The following is a 16233-nucleotide window of genomic DNA, read 5'->3' as shown; positions in this document are numbered from 1 at the left end:
ATCTTTCCCCGCACGGCTCATGTGTATGTATTTCCACCTTGGTTCCACCAGCTTCACCTTTAAAGGGCCCAGGGGGTGGATAGGGTACCACTTGGCAGGGTAGAAGTCTCAGCAGAAAGTCCAGGTGCTGGCAGATGAAGTCTTTGATGGCCCTGAGACTTCAAAACAGGAGGCAATCTCAGTCCAAGCCCTTGGAGACACTTCACAAGTAGGAATATACCACAAAGTCAGTCCAGTCTTTGTCCTCTCTCAGGCAGAAGCAGCAACTGCAGGCGAACCCAGAAAACCACAGTCACAGGCAAAGGGGCAGTACTCCTCCTCCAGCTCTCCAGCTCTTCTCCTTGGCAGAGGTTCCTCTTGTGTCCAGAAGTAATCTGAAAATCTAGAATTTTGGGTCCACTACTTATACCTCTATCTGCCTTTGATGTAGGCAAACTTCAAAGGAAAGACTCTGTTGTTCTCAAGATCCTGTCTTGCTCAGGCCTGGCTTCAGACACACACCAGGGGGTTGGAGACTGCATTGTGTGAGTGCAGGCACAGTCCATTCAGGTGTAAGTGTCAGCTCCTCCCTCCACTCTAGCACAGATGACCCATCAGGATATGTAGGCTACAACCCAGCTGCCTTTGTGTCACTGTCTATGATGAGATTCACAAACATCCCAACTGTCAGTCTGACCCAGACAGACAATACACAAGCAGGAAGAGTCACATAATGGTGCAAGCAAGAAATCGCCCACTTTCTAAAAGTAGCATTTTCAAAATGACAATTTAAAAAAAAACTTTAACAAAAGATTTATTTTTAAAGTGTGAGTTGAGAGACCCCAAGTTCCCTATCTCTGTCTGCTCCCAAAGGGAAACTGCACTTAAAAGATATTAAAAGGAAGCCCCCATGTTAACCCATGAGGGAGATATGCCTTGCAACATTGAAAAACAATTTTGGCAGTATTTCACTGCCAGGACATGTAAAACAATCAGTACATGTCCTACTTATAACATACACTTTACCCTGCCCAAGGGGCTACACTGGGGTTACCTTAGGGGTGTGTGGCAGGGTACAAGAACGACAGCAGATGTTTGGGTTCCCCAGGAGTACTTCGACGAGAACATCGGACGAATGCACGGAGGAGCGTGCATACATTATCCATAAAGCTCTGTCGCTGGAGGGAGCGAGGGGAGGAGGAAGAACAACCGGACCAGAGGAGGAAGACAGAAGCGGAAGTTAAGCCCGAGCGGAAGAAGAAGGTGCCGAAGAGGAGAAACCAGCGTGGACAGAGGCATGAAAGAACATCACCAACCCGGTCCTGTACCATCACTAAAGAGCTGAGGAGCCACAGAGACGAGACGTAAAAGCGGGAAAGCCAGCCACGTCCCTGGAGTGATGTGGCTACACCAAATATGTGACCGCTTGCGCGGACATTTTACGAGGCTGGTAGGGAAGGTTGGGAGGAATTGGGGAGGAACAAAAGGTGGGCGCAAACCTACAAATAACTCTGGGCACTAAACTTAAAACAGCACTAAGCAGGGGCACTAAACTTTAAATGCCACTAATCAGGGGCACTCAACTTTAAACCACACTACGCGTGGGAACAATAATTAAAAGAAAAAAAGAGAGAAAAGAAAAAGACAACAATATACAGAAGAAAAGCGTAGAGAAACTAAAACCACAACTTACCCCATCAAACCACAGTTTTTATCACCTTATTACTTGTTGTTTTTCTGTTTTTCACGGGTGTAGCACTCACTTGGGTAAATGCTCTATTCCTAAACCCACAGAAAGAATCCCCTCACTACCCCACCCCTAAGTTCATGCAAACAACAACAAGGAAAACACTTACCTGACAACGGCTTGTTCTTTTGTTCTCCCCTTCTCTCGCTGGCCACCTGAGGGATGGACAATGAAGAAAACTGTAGACCTAAGGAGACAAATTAATAAAAGAAACTCTCAGGCCAAGGAGAAGAGAAAAATTAGGCTTACAGAGATATACCACAGACTATATGGACTGAACAGAGAAAAATCAAATAAAGGCCCTTTCGATCATCCTCCCTAGTTTGAGAAACCTTGGTGACCTCCCTGGAGAAGCCATATCACATTGGTGTCAGAGGTGGGATCAGCAAAAACATCGATTCCACATATGGAAGGGACAATGGATGGAAAACCAACTCTTGCAGACATGATTACTCAATTAGCAGAAGGACAAGGTCATTTACAGCTTATGTGGGAGGAACAAGTTAAGGAAAATTATTCAGATAGAGAAACATTGCAGAGTGCATTACAAAATCAAGCAACCATCATCGCAAATAATCAGTTGTTACATTAAACTGGCATTCAGAAGCTTACAGAAACTATTTATACCATTAGAGTGCATCCGATGGTACCTCATTCTGTCCTGCATCGAGAAGACCCTAATGCATTTTTTACTAATTACGAGAGGGTTGCCAGTGCCACCTGCTGGCCACCGGAACGCTGGGGTCAATATATAGCCCCTCTTCCTACTGGGATTCTACTGTCGGCATACCAAGCCCGTCAACCCAGGGGGGGTAACACCCTATGGGAACATTAAGAAAGATATATTAGAGAGAATAATGCTGGATACGGAAAGTTACCGACTCCGGTTCCGTAGAAATAAGAGGACACCCTCTGAGAATCCCCGGGCTCTTTTTTTCCATGTACAAGATGAGGGTTATAAATGGTTGAAACCCACAGAGAGCACAAAAAAGGAAATCCTGCAGGCCATATTACTGGAACAATATTTAGATGCCCTACCAGTAAACACCCGGAACTGGATCCTGGTATTACACTTCCTTCAGCCATTGAATTAGCCTGCGCATTTCACAGAGCACCAGACTTCTGTGTGACACCAGGAAAAGGAATAACCCAGGGTCAAAAGCCTTTACATCCTCCTACAACCCCGAAGACTGTTACAGGGTTTCCCATAGAAAAAACACTACCCTGATGTTACCCGGTTGAGGAACCCCTTCAGTCTCCTCAAAATTACAATTGTGCTGAGTGGGGACACATAGCTCAGAATTGTCCCCATAAACATCCAACCCCTGAACCCATGGAAATAAGCTTGACCAGGGATACAGTATTGTGGGCTGAGGGACAAACTCCTCGATATAATACAACGTTGACTGTAAATCAGATAACTCGACTAGCGCTAATTGACTCCGGGTGTAGTCAGAATGTTGTTAATGACAAATTGATTACCCAAGAACAATGGATCAGAGAAGAGACAGTGGTTATCGGTTGCGTACATGGGGACAGCAAGGTTTATCTCGTAGCAGTGGTAACAATAAATTACAGGGGTTGGGAGGAAAAGATCCGTGCTGGAGGGAATCCCAATCTATTAGAAGACATAATCATAGAGAATGATTATCCTGGTTTCCAATCCATGTTAGAAACTACAATTGCACAAAATTCCATGAAGTTGTGGTTGCATGATGCTCCTTTTTCCGAGGGAGAGATAGAACGACCTAAAGAAAAGGAACAACTAATCAAAAGTCGAAAAAGGACACTGAAGGCAGAATATTGGCTGAACAATACAGTAGGAGAACCAGAGCATCCCCAGAAGAAAAAAGAGTGCTGTCTACTTCAGGAGAGTACAGAGTGTGCCAGAGGGATGGGCCCACCCTTTAGCATGCTTGGTCATTGGCTGTATTTACCCCTACAGTACAGGTGGGTCCCTATTATTTGGTTAAAAATGGGTTATTATATTGAGTGTTAAACAGCAATGGTCCCTGAAAATGCAGTTGGTTGTGCCTTAAAGGTATCAGGAACAGGTATTACATTTTTGGCACATGGTCAGGTGGGAGGGGTTTATTTTGGGAGAGATAAGACCGGGGAATATTTGCTCTGCTGGTTTTATTGGCCAGATGTGTTCGGAGACACTGTTCTGAATGCCCTAAATGTCAGCTGGTGAATCCCAGTAATGAGCCACAGGCCCAACTGTTCCCTTTACTCATTATCAACACCTCTTTGCAGAGTAGGGATGGACCTAGTAGGTCCACTGGTGGCTTTGTCTAAAGGCTATCAGTATATATGTGTCCTGGTGGATTATGCCACTAGATACCCTGAAGCTATACCACTCACCAGTATGACTACCAAAAGCATAGTACAGGCCATGATTGGGTTCTTTTCTAGGATAGGGTTTCCTAGGGCAATACTTATGGAGCAAGGGACCCCGTCCATGTCACGCTTAATGGCTGAAGTATGTCAGTTGCTAGGAGTAAAGCAAATATGTACCTCTGTCTATCATCCACAATCCGGCGGGCTGGTAGAGAGGTATAATAAAATCATCAAAGCCCTGCTAAGAAAGACCACAACAGAAACAGGGAGAGACTGGGACAAAAAGTTACTTCTCGTACTATATGCAATTCGGACACATGTCCAGGCCTCCACTGAACATAGTCCGTTTGACCTACTTTTTGGGAGACAACCAAGGACACTGTTAAATATGGCCGCTGAGCAGTGGGAAGAGACGGAAAAAGAGTCCTGTGACATACTAAACTTTACTAGAGAGTTAAAACAAAACCACCATACTATATGGGAGGATTGAGGTCCCATCTTGAAGAGACTCAAGAAAGACAAAAGAAACAGTATGAAGTTGGAAAGAAAACTAAGAGACAAACCCGTTGATAGCAGAGTCTTGATCCTATTACCTACGACTGATAACAAGCTTCTAGCCAAATGGCAGGGCCCACATAGGGTGATGGAAAAAGTAACCCCAGTCACCTATGGGATAGAAATCCCTGAGAACTCTAGGAAAAGCCAAATATATCATATTAATTTGCCAAAGACTTGGGAAGAGGATGATAACCCTAACTCTAGGACTAAGACAACACTCCTCATTACAAAAACAAATCCCTTGGAAATCCCTTTACTCCCATTACCAGAAGAAGACAAAGAAACAGATCCTTCTTGTAGCTCAGAGTTAACCGAAGAACAAAGAAATCAGATCAAGATGGGAATTTCAAGGAATAAGAAACTATTCTCAAAAAGACCTGGTAGAACTAATCTAATACAACACATAATTAGAACGGAAGAAGGGAAAATTGCTAGACAGAAACCCTATCGTCCTTCCAAAGCCTGTCAACAGTTAGTAGAAAAAGAAGTAAGGGACATGTTAGAGGCAGGTATTATAGAGCCATCCAACAGTCCGTAGTGTTCTCCAGTGGTTCTGGTTCCAAAACCAAATGGGAGTATCAGATTTTGCATTGATTTTCACCTACTCAATTCCGTTCTCATTTCAACACCAATCCTATGCCCAGGGTAGATGAATTAATCAAATTATTAGGCCAGGCCAGGTATCTGACTACCTTAGATCTAACTAAAGGATACTGGGCAGCAGGATTTCTGACGGGCTGCCGGCAAGAGCTAATGGAGGGACTTGACTCACTGGTGGGGACGGCATCCGCCGACTCCCCACAACTACTCGTACCTCGCCGCCAAGACCTGGAACACCCTCCCGGCTGACCTAAGACAGACCCAGGACCTGCTCTCCTTCAGAAGACTCCTCAAGACCTGGCTCTTCGAGCAGTAGCAGCACCTCCCCCCCCCCCCCACAGCACCATGAAACCCTCACGGGTACGTAGTGCGCTTTACAAATAATTGATTGATTGATTGATTGGCTGATATCTCTGAATCCCTCAGATAAAGAGAAAAAGGCTTTCGCTACTCCATCCGGACTATATCAATTCACAGTGTTGCCTTTCAGACCTCATGGGGCACCTCCTACCTTTTAACAGTTAATGGACATCATTTTGAGACCCCACCGGGAATACGGGGTGTCCTATCTGGATGATATTAGTATATGTAGCTGCACCTGGGACCAACACTTGGAATAAATATCCAAGGTCCTACAAGCCTTACAATAAGCAGGCTTGACCACAAATGTGGAAAAATGCAACATAGCCAGGACATCCATCAACTATCTTGGATATGTCATCGAGAGAGGGCTAATTAAACCCTAATTGGATAAAGTAGATGCGATTAGACATATACCTGTCCCATAAAGGACTTTTTATGGATGGTGGGTTATTATAGGCAGTTCATACACCACTATTCCACACAGGCCGCTCCCTTAACAGAACTTTTAGAGAAGGCCCAACCGAACAAAATAACCCAGTTAACTGAAAAACAGTATCATAGCTATCAGACACTAAAGGAGCTCTTGACCCCTAAACCTGTGTTACAGTGCCCTGATTTTAACACAACTTTTTCCCTACAGACAGATGCCTCTGACCAAGGACTAGGGGCTGTCCTTTCACAGGACGATGAGGAAGGACCCCCTCACCATATAGTATACATTAGCAGGAAATTATTGCCAAGGGAGAAGAATTACCCTACCATGGAAAAAGAATGTTTAGCTATCAAATGGGCTGTTGAGGCCCTACAATACTACCTGCTAGGTAGACCTTTTTTGCTTCTCACAGATCATCCCCCTTTTACCTGGATGGCTTGACATAAAGATATAAATGCAAAGGTTTTTAGGTGGTTCTTATCCCTCCAACCCGTTTCATGTACGTGTGGGATCCTTATTGACCAATGCTGAGTATTTATCATGCCATCCTGCTGACTCATGCCTAAAACAGCCACTCTCTGGGGTGAGTGAGTGTGGCAGGGCGCAAGAACGAGATGAGCCAGGCCCGATATTTGGGTCCCCCAAGGGGACTTCGGCGAGAACACCGGACTCATGCACGGAGGAATGTGCATGCGTCATCCGTAAAGATCCGTTGCCGGAGTGAGGGAGGGGAGGAGGAAGAACAGCCAGACCAGAGGAGGAAAACGGGAGTGGAAGGAAAGCCGGAGCGGAAGAACGAGGCGACCAAAGAGGAGAAACCAGCGTGGATGGAGGTGTGAAGGGACATCGCCAACCCGGTCCCAGACCAACACAGAAGAGCCGAGGAGCCGTGGAGAAGAGCAGAGAAAGCGGGGAAGCCAGCCACGTCACTGGAGGGACTTGGCTACACCAGGTATGTGACCGCTTGCCCAGCCAGCTTACAAAACTGGTAGGAGAGGTTGGGAGGAAGCAGGGAGGAACGAAAGGCAGGTGGAAACCTACAAATAACCCTGGGCACTAAACTTAAAACAGCACTAAGCAGCGGCACTAAACTTTAGAACAGCACTAATCACGGGCACTCAACTTTAAACCTTACTGCACAGGGGAATAATAATTAAAAGAAAAAAAGAAGGAAAAGAAAAAGACAACAATATACCAAAGAAAAGAGAAGAAAAACTACAACCACACCTTACCCCCATCAAACCATAGTTTTTACCACCTTACTACTTGCTTTTTTTTAAAAAAATTCACATGTGTCGCATTCACTTAAGTGAATGCGTTATTCCTAACCCCACAGAAGGAATCCCCTCACTACCCCACACCTAAGTGCTTGCAAACAACAACAAGGGAAACACTTACCTGACAACGGCTTGTTCTTTTGTTCTCCCCTTCTCTTGCTGGCTACCCGAGGGCTGGACAATGAAGAAACCTGACGACCCAAGGAGACAAAGGAATAAAAGAAACTCTCAGGCCAAGGAGAAGAGAAAAATTAGGCTTTCAGAGATATACCACAGACTATATGGAATGAACAGAGAAAAATCAAATAAAAGCTGTTTTGATCATCCTCCCTAGTTACTCAGGGTAAAGGAGAAACCTTATCACACGGTGCCTTACATATATAAAAAGGGATGGTTTAGGCCTGGCAGGAGGGTACACTTGCTAATTCGAATTGGCAGTTTAAAACTGCACACACAGACACTGCAGTGGCGGGTCTGAGCCATGTTTACAGGGCTACTCATGTGGGTGGCACAATCAGTGCTGCAGGCCCACTAGTAGCATTTAATTTACAGGCCCTGGGCACCTCTAGTACACTTTACTAGGGGCTTACTAGTAAATCAAATGTGCCAGCCATGAAAAAGTCAACTACACATACATTTTACAAAGGGAGCACTTGCACTTAAGCACTGGTCAGCAGTGGTAAAGTGGCCAAAGTACAAAAACCAGCAAAAACAAAGTCCAGCACATAGTCAAAACATAGGAAACAGAAGTGAAAGGGACAGGTCTGAACCCGTAAGTTAGTCAAAGCAAGCAGGTTCTTAGCTTCTTCAGTGTCCAGACCACAGCAAAAGCTTCTTGCTCAATTTCACTCTGCCTACGTTCCCGGGCAAGTAACCTCCTACTAATGAAGGCTACAGGTTGGTCTAGGATCTCTTCATTTAGCTGTGCAAGTACTGCTTCCACAAAATGCTCTGAAGCATCAGTCTGCATGAGGAACTCCTTGGAGAAGTCAGACATCTTCAGCACGGGTGCCATACACACATGGCTGCCTTCAGTGCATCAAAAGCTCTCTGACATGCCTCAGTACAGATCACCTTTTTGGGTTACTTTTTGAAGGTTAACTCACTCAAGGGAGCAACAATAGTGCCATACATCTTGACAAACCTCCTATAGTATCCTGTGATACCTAAAAAGGCTTTCACCTCATTCTGGGTCTTGGGAGGCTCCCAAGCCATAATAGTGACATTTTTGGGCTATGGGGTGCCACCTGGCCACTCCCCACTTGGTGTCCCAAGTACACCACAGAGACCTGTAATATTTGGCACTTAATAGTGAGGCCTGCCTTCTGCAGAGCCTTCAACACTTTTCAGAGGTGCTTCAGGTGTTCCTCCCAGCTGTAATTGAACACTGCAATGTCATCCAAGTAAGCTGCACTGAAGTACTCCAACCCAGCCAAAACCTGGTTAACTATCCTCTGAAAGGTGTCAGGGGCATTTTTCATCCCAAAGGGCATCACCCTGAACTGATGCTGCCCATCTGGGGTAGACATTGCAGACCTCTCCTTGGCCCAATCAGTTAGAGAAAACTGCCAATATCCAGACATTAAATCAAATGTGCGGAGAAAATTCTCAGCTCTCAACTGATCAGTGAGCTCATCAGCTTGGGTGATGGGGTGTGCATCGGTCTTCACAACAGCGTTGACTCCACAGTAGTCCACACAGAACCTGAGTTCTGGAGTGGCACCGGGGGTAGCATCCATTAGGACCAAGACCACCGGACTGGCCCAAGGGCTACTGGAGAACTCAATAACCCATAGTGCTAACATTTTTGACACCTCATCCTTAATGCTAGCCCTGGCCTTGTCAGTCACCCTGTAAATCTTGTGTTTTACGGGTGGACTGTCTCCAGTGTATACATCATGTGTATACAAATGAGGAAAACAATGAGGTAAACTGTCCCAACACTGGTGACAGTCCCTCTGCTACTCTGGGGTGAGTGAGGGGTAGAGGTTCACACCCTCCACAGACCCATCTTTCTCCTGAGCAGACAGGAGTTCAGGAAGAGGGTCACTATCCTCCTCCACACCAGCATCTGTTGACAGGGGCATTGTCAATTCAGCCTCTCAAAGTGCGGTTTGAGGTTGTTCACATACAGGACTCTTAAAGGGTTCCTTGGAGTCCTCAAGTTTACCAGAGAGGTGACCTCACTCTTATGCTCCACCACCTCAAATGGCCCAGTCCAATTGTCTTGGAGAGCACGTGTTCCACTGGGGCCATGATCCACACTTTCTGGTCAGGCTGAAACTCATCCAGAGTGGCATTCTGGTCATACCACTGTTTCATGTCCTCCTGGCTTACTTCCAGGTTCTCTTGAGCGAGCTTCCTGAAACAGGCAGTGTGATCCAGACTACTTGCTGGATGCCTGGTCTCAAGCCTGTTGCTGCAAATCCTCTAGAGAAGGGCATGTTTTTGTGCCTCACAAAATGCTTCTCTGGTGGTACCCCCTTCCTGCTGCCACTCAGTCAGTTCGGGAACCTCCCCCAGTACAGCCACCTGTTCCCCTGTAGGCTCCGGGACAGCCCCCTCATGTTCAGCCTCCTCCCGGACCGGGAGAACTGCTGGGGCCGGTTTCCCATGCCCCTAGCTCTTCCTCCTTCTGACAGGCCCCTGGGCCACTCTTTCAGGCTCCAAGGCCTCATGAATACCCTGATGGGCTGACATTGACAGGGTGGACACACACCCATCCAGGTAGACCCAACAACACGAAGTGAGACCTGTGTTCCACCTCCTTCCACTGGGAATCTTCCAGGTTATTGCCAAGCAGACAACCAACAGGCATGGTTGGACTCACAGCTACCCTCAAGGAACCTAAGACCCCCATTCAAAGGGAACCTGCGCCACTTTGCACAGATGCTCAGAGTTGTCTACTGCAACTACTTGGTGAAGTCCATGGGTAACTACTTTTTCTTCAGACACCAGGTGGCTTCACACAGTAATCACATTGGCTCCTGTGTCTCTCAGAGCCTCCACCCTCTGTCCATTGATGTCCACCCTCTGCCTGTATTTCTAAGTGTTCTCAGGCATGAGGGTCCTCTGGACCAGCTCACTTTCCATTAGTGAGACAAGGATCATCTCAGGTTAGGTCCCACCTACCTGGAACCAACTCCTCCCCAAGAGCTACACTGGCCAAACCCTGTGACTGAGCACCAGTCAGTGCCTGTGTCCCCTTGGGACATTTGGTGGTCCCCCCTCAATTGACCCTCCAGATCACATGCATAGTGCTTGCGCCGAACCCTCTCTGCAGGTTTCCCTGTAGAGAAACATGGTTTATTTTCAACTCGGGCTGGGAATCCTTACCCTGGGTACTAGGTTGGGACCCTTTACAGAACTCCCCCTGTTTAGTCTAAACTCCCCATTTCTTCTGATGCCCCCCCCCCACCCATGGGGGAGTCTCCCCATACCTCTTTTGGACCCTGGTGCTTTCCCACTGGTCCACTTTCTGAGCACGCTTCCTGGGGTAAGTCAGCTTGTTGTCAATTAGATGCTGGCACAGCTCTGGAAAACAAAGGCTATACAAGTGCTCCCAAGCAATCAAATTGTTCAACCCCCATAAGTTGTCACTTTACTGCCCTTCACCCAGCCATCCAGTGACCTACAAAAAGAGTCAACACATTCTAACCAGGTTTAGAATTCCTTCCATTTGTATGACCTAAACTTGTTCTTGTACTGCTCAGGAGAGAGACCATATCTTGTGAGTAGGGCGTCCTTCATTGAAGAGTAAGTGAGTCCCCAAGGATGTCAGCATGTCCCTCCCCTCTATCTCGAAGTGCTTACATAGACCCAACCCCCCAGAGTGCATCAGAGAGCATGTTCATGTGGAGAGCAGACTCATACCCCTTGAACCACAGATAGATGTCATCCTCCCTCTTGTAATCCTACACCAGGTATTTAGGAATGTGCACCCTCCACGCAGGCTGCACTGAGGTACTGCTGCCACCATCTCTGCTAGATTAGCTCCGCTGATTCAGCTGTCTCAAACTGAGCTCATGAGCCAAGAGCATCTTTTTCTCTTCAATGGCCAGCCTCCTCTCTTCCATCTCCATCTTAAGCTTCTCTTGTTCAAACTGGTTCACTCTCTCTGCCTGTCTGTCCTGCAACTCCTTAGGAGTCAGATCCTTGGATGACCCACTGCTACCTGCCCTGGAGACCCTCCGCGTGAGCATAATAAGGACATCCAACCCACCACCTGGATTGCTTTGCACATTCTCACCCTCATTCTCCTCCTCTGTGTGCCCCTTAGGCTGCTTGGCTGCCAGTCAGGCCCTTAATGCCTTTTGCAGCTCCTCCTTCCTGGAGGAGCTCTTGATAGAGCAGACAAGATTCTTGCAAAACTGTTTCAGTTGAGCCACTGTATACTCCTCCAGTATCTACAACTCAAAAACCACATCTGGTGCATCCCCAGATTCAGACATGTTGGTGAGTGCTCAAAAACGTTCCAAAAGTAGTTCAGAGAGTTCCCAAGACAAATTCAAAAATCGCAAAAGATGGAAGCAGGTAAAGTCCATAAACTGAAAAAGCCAAAACAAGTGGTATGTGGTCATGTAATGAGCTGCACTGAAAACAGTAGTGTACACTTAATCACTGTATGTCAAGTACAGATTCAAGTTCTATCCTTGCTGCTGTTCACCAATGTTAGAAATGGGGTCTCTGTTTTGGCAGTCAGTTTGTACTCTGTCCAAGCAGGGACCCTCACTGTAGTCAGGGTAAGGGAGTTACACTCCTAAGACAACCCCTGTTCACTCCCTTGCTAGCTTGGCACAAGTAGTCAGGATTATCTCAAAGGCAATGTGTAAAGTAATTGTACGAAAACACACAGTAATACAGTGAAAACACCACAAAATGGACACAACTCAGGTTTAGAAAAATAGACAATATTCATCTAAATCAAACAAGACCAAAACAACAAACATCCAACATACACAAGTAGAGTTGTGAATTTTTAAAGTAAAAAGAGTCTTACTCCATTGAAAACAATGGATGCATTGATGGTACACAGATTACCAGGTTTGCGTAAAAAATAAAGCTGCACAGGCGAGCGTGCGTAGGATAAGTCAGCGATGCTACAATTCCTTACTCGCAACAGAGGCCGTGCATCATTTCTTCTCCGGTCGGGTAGGCAATGAGTTGTTTTTCCCTCCCGCAAGAGATCGATTTGTTGATTTCCAGATAGGCACCTCGGGTCCGGGCAGGTTCACATCGATTTTGACGATCAGCAATGATGCATGTGAAATCCGGGCGCATGGTGATGAGGAACCAAGCTGCATGGGGCTTGCATCGATTTCTGCAGCTGCAGGGGGTGTTACATTGTTTCTCCAGCTGCAATGCTGGTGATGCGTCGATTTCCCAGCAGCAATGTAGGTGGTGCGGCTATTTCTCAGCCGTGATGCAGGTGTTGCGTCACTTTTACCACTGCGATGCAGGTGGTGCGTTCTTTTTACTACTGCATTGCAGGTGGTACGTCAACTTTTCACTGCACAGCTTCTGTGCATGGATTTTCACATTGGTTCCACCAGCTTCACCTTTCAAGGGTTCAGAGACGGGATAGGGCACCACTTGGCAGGGTAGGAGTCTCAGCAGAGGGTCCAGGTGCTGGCAGAGGAAGTCTTTGATAGCCCTGCAACTTCAAAACAGGAGGCAAGCTCAGTCCAAGCCCTTGGAGACACTTCACAAGTAAGAATATACCACAAAGTCCAATCTTTGTCCTCTTTCAGGCAGAAGCAGCAACTGCAGGCCAACCCAGCAAAGCACAGTCAAATGCAAAGGGGTAGTACCCCTCCTCCAGCACTCCACCTCTGCTCGTTTGCAGAGGTTCCTCTTGAATCTAGAAGTAATCTGAAAATCAGGGGGTTTGGGTCCACTACTTATACCTGTTCTGTCTTTGATATAGGCAAACTTCAAAGGAAAGTCTCTGTTGTTCACAAGATCCTGCCTTGCCCAGGCCTGGCTCCAGACTCACACCAGGGGGTTGGACACTGAATTGTATGTGTCAGGAATCACCAAGGTGCCTCCTGCATTATCTGTCAGCATCCCCAGGGATTAGGGTTAAATCATATCTCTGTTCTTGGTTAAACCTTCATGTTTCGAAGTAAACATAATGTGCTGTGTTACACAATTGGTTTTATCAATGCTTGTTTTACCAATGCTTATTTGCTACTGTGAGCAAGTGCTGACATGTGCTTCTAATTGGGTGTGGTGTGGACATGTGCTTCTAATTGGGTGTCCACATGTGGAAACTCAACTGCTTTCCTGATTAGCTATGATTAGCAGATTGTAGCATGCCAACCTGCTTGGCTTTGTTTTGCTTTCTGGTCTCAGCATCTGATTTGCAGTCTAGTCCCTGCTGTCATTCTCGTATTCAGGACTTTTGGGGCATTCCTTTCTTCGTTCCTGTACCAGCTGACACCAGGCATTCCTCCAACTCTCTGAAAAAGACTACAGCTAAGTGACTAGTATTCTTCAGGGAGTTTGTTCTTTGAGTGCCGCGCTTTCCTAGAATAGCTGGTGTATTTCAGACCTCGTATTTTGGCAGAGTACTTATCTTGAAGAGACAAATGCATTTCTGAACATTCTACATTATTATTGTAGTTATTTGCCTTAATGTGCTTCAGGAAATCTGCTTGAGCTTAAGTACTACAAAAAGTGACAGTGCAATTTTAAAAGAGCATTTACGTGACTTTTCTTTCCCCAATACCATAACTTTTGGATTTAAATTGTGTCATTAATGCTGGTGTTTCAGGTTTGAGGAATTTGCTTTTGAAGGGTTTTTCACACACACAGTGAAACCAAACCAAACTGTGCCATCCAACTGTTTAAACCCAGAGTGGACATTTGTATTTCTTGGATTGTTTTTGTTCCTTTTAGTTTAACCCTATCCATGCAGGAAAGTTATACATGATATAATTAATGCCCTTGTTTGTCTTTCTTGTGCATGATAAGTGCAACCACAGTTCTAATTGTAGTGTGCAACAGTGAATCTCTGTGAAGCCAGCCTAGTGTCGCAGTACTTGTTTTGATGGTACTCAGTTTGGATCAGAAAGAGAGATTCAGTTTCAAGTAAGTTGAGTGCACTAACTCTACTATCACTCTGTCAACAACGACCTGCCCCCGAAGATACAGGGTGCCTGGCTGGACCGGCAAATGTGGCAGTGTTTTGTCTCTTTCCCTTCCACTCCCCCTTTCCTTTTGGGATACCTGCCGGGGTTTCTGTGTCCACCAGGAAGTGCCGAAAGGTGTTCCAGGAGGTCGGGGTGCATAACAACGCCCCTGCAGACATCCTGCTTTTCAGGTGAGTGGCCCGTCTCGACAGTATGAGGGCAGGCACAGCCCATTCAGGAGTAAGAGTGAGCTTCTCCCTCCACTCTAGCCCAGATGACCCATCAGGATATGCAGGCTACACACCAGCTCCCTTTTTGTTGCTGTCTAGTGGAAATACAAACAGCCCAACTATCAGTCTGATCCAGACAAGTAATACACAAGCAGGCAGAATCACAGAATGGTTTAAGCAAGAAAATATCCACTTTCTAAAAGTGGCATTTTCAAACTGACAATTTAAAAAACAACTTTACCAAAAAATGTATTTTAAAGTATGAGTTCAGAGACAAACTCCATTTCTATATCTGCTCCCAAAGGGAAACTGCACTTAAAAGATATTTAAAGGCAGCCCCCGTGTTAACCTATGAGAAAGAGATAGGCCTTGCTACAATGAAAACTGAATTTGGCAGTATTTCACTGTCAGGACATGTAAAACACATCAGTACATGTCCTACCTTTACCATACACTGCACCCTGCAGTGTATGGTCTACCTAGGCTCTACCTTTCGGGTGCCTTACATGTTCAAAAAGGGAAGATTTACCCACTTGCCAGGGCAAATTGGAAGTTTAAAACTGCACACACAGTGCAGTGGCAGGTTTGAGCCATGTTTACAGGGCTACACATGTGGGTGGCACAAACAGTGCTGCAGGTCCACTAGTAAATCTGATATACAGGCCCTGGGCACCTCTAGTGCACTTTACTAGGGGCTTACTAGTAAATCAAATGTTCCAACCATGGAGAAGCCAATTACACATACATTTTACACAGGGTGCACTGGCACTTTAGCACTAATCAGCAGTGATAAAGTGCCCAGAGTACAAAACCAGCAAAAACAAAGTCCAGTACACAGTCAAAACAGAGGAAGCAGAGGCAAAAAGGACATGGGGGACTACGCCAAGGATGCCAAGTTTAACATATACACACATGTATATATATATATATATATGTTACATCATACATATATCTACCAGTAGGTAGTTATGGTTAGGATGTTGTTTCCAGAGAAAAAGTGTTTTTTCACTTGTCTATATCTTTGGCACTGTTTGACAAATGTTCAGGACATTTTCCCAAAAAAGTGCCCTGGTGATTCTTGTTCTGCACAGAGACTTTTGGGGTGATCTGTCAAGTGGGGGCTGAGAAAAAGGACTTGAGTTATAGCTACCTTTGGACGTGAGTTTTAGTTACTTGAAATACCTCTAACTACAACTCCTGAATTTTTATGGTTTTGTATAAGTAAATTCAGAACCTAACTATAACGTCCCTGTAACCTTTGGTTTATAGTTAGATTCTGGCTTTACTCACACAAAACTGTAGAAATTCAACAGTTGTAGTTATGGTTAGCGTAAGTAACTATAACTTGTGCCCTAAAGTAACTATAACTTGTGCCCCGCCATGCACTGTTTTCTAACCTTATAATTTCAGTGCAGATTTTAGTGATATTATGAATGATGATATCAAAGATGTGATGTGTGATGTAGTGATGCTGTGCATGGTGAGTGTGCGAGTTATGGTTACCCTAGGGCATGAGTTATACTCTCTTGAGATAAGTATATCTATAACTGCTGAATTTTTCTGCTTTTGTGTG

The sequence above is a fragment of the Pleurodeles waltl genome, chromosome 10, assembly GCF_031143425.1.
Source record: "Pleurodeles waltl isolate 20211129_DDA chromosome 10, aPleWal1.hap1.20221129, whole genome shotgun sequence".
NCBI classification, from domain to species: domain Eukaryota; kingdom Metazoa; phylum Chordata; class Amphibia; order Caudata; family Salamandridae; genus Pleurodeles; species Pleurodeles waltl.
The sequence above is the reverse complement of the archived record's forward strand: the minus strand, read 5'-3'. Positions refer to the sequence as shown.